This window comes from Porites lutea, chromosome 9 (assembly GCF_958299795.1).
Source record: "Porites lutea chromosome 9, jaPorLute2.1, whole genome shotgun sequence".
Classification (NCBI taxonomy): domain Eukaryota; kingdom Metazoa; phylum Cnidaria; class Anthozoa; order Scleractinia; family Poritidae; genus Porites; species Porites lutea.
The window spans coordinates 4662108-4663968 of NC_133209.1; positions in this window are offsets into that span (position 1 = coordinate 4662108).

The window sequence follows — 1861 nt, forward strand, 5'->3', positions numbered from 1 at the left end:
TAGGCAGTCTTATCGGAGGCTCTACAGTAGTATAACACAAGAATTTTACCAATTTTGGTTAGACAAATTTCTAAAAGGGCGTAGTGTAAGAAAATAGCTGATATCGTGGTCCTTAAACAAAAGCGGATCTTGGATAAATACTGACTGATTTCCTAGGCCTAAAGATACACAGAAGGGAGCGTAGTCGAAACAAGTCAGAATGTGATGTCATCATGTAGCCTGCGAAAACAGCCGTTTCTCCTTGCTCCTCGCCGCTGGGGGCGTTTCGCGAGGAGGAACGTCTGCGATTCAGCGACAGAAATTCCATATTGATGACGTAAATCAATGTTTACATAATAAATCCGGTAGTCATGGGGTTCCAAATGCAAATTGTTCAGTTATACATTTCTCCTGGTCGATTTTTGTGAAGTGTTGCTTGTGTTCATTTGCAAACGAGCTCCAGCAAAACTCAAATTCTTCTTCTATAGATATTCATCGCGTTTACACTTGACCTTTGTAGCCTTTTGTTTGTCATTCGTAAGCAATAGTTCAAACAAGGTAACTACTCCACAGTCTAATCAGCGCTTATGACCGGATTCCGGACAGATTTCACGTTATCAGTATCTGCAGTATGGAATTTCTGTCGCTGAGTCACAGAGGTTCCTCCTCGCGAAGCGTCCCCTAGTGGCGATGAGCGAGGAGAAACGTCTGTTTTCCCAGGCTAGTCATTATGTGATGCCATCGTTGTGAAAGTGAACATGATCTTCGCAGTAGTATAGAGGGAACAACCTTGGGGGTTGAAAAAATTCAAAAACGTTGTTGTGTTTTGTGCCATCCTCGTTCCTCCGCGGGAAAGGAAAGTGACCTTACTTAAAAACCGGCCTCACTGAAATTTTAGATTTAGGAGCGCTTGTACAGTTGAAGAGAAAACACATGTTTGAAGGTGGGCGCTCATTCGAGCATCTACGATACAAAAACGGACCTATTTAAATAAAGACATGATCGTCACAGTGGTAATTGCATTTAAGCAATTGCAAATTAACCCGAAAAAAAAATTCGGGACTTCAACGGTATTCGAACCCATGGGCTCTGCGTAAACCAATTGAGCTATGAAGACCCATACATTGGAAGCTCACCAATTTGTTGAGTCCATCTTAACCCGTGATTTCTGCAGTTCACAACACCATTCTATAAAAAACAAACCTACTGAAACAAGTAAACCTTCATACAATTTTTGGTCTTTTCATATAATTATTCCAGGTGATGAAGACTCACGTAATAACCCTGACGATTGCTGTGGTTATTTTATTGGCTGCAATAAGTACCACGGAGACCAGGCCATATTGTGGCTGTGGGAACGATGTCAGGTTTTGCATTAACAGATGCATCAAAAGATCTCGATTCTCCAGTCGCTGCAGACAGTGGTGTAAAAAAGGAATGCGAATGTGCGTGAGAAGTTGTAACCGGAAACGCTCCAGGCGAGAGGTTGGAGAGCCGATGCTCGACGAATTGGCTGGCAAACAGGTTTAATCCTGAGCAGGATATTGATTTAAAATATATATAATGAACACTGCAACACGTACAATAAAGTCTTACAAATAAAAGTTAAATTATGTGGGGATAAAATACCTGCCAGATTCAAAAACACGCCCCAGATTTCTGTCCCTGGGATGTGTTTTGGATTCTGTAGCTTATTTTTGCATTCTACGAAGTGTTTTGGATTCTGGAGCGTGTACTGGTTTCTAGGAAGTGTTCTGTCCCTACCAGCCACCGTAGTTGACGTTTTTCTTCTAATGTAGTTGCCAGCTATGTTGAAAAATTTAGGTGCACTTGCCCTATCGAGAGTGAACCTGGACAAAATAACGGTCTCTCGGGACTCCAA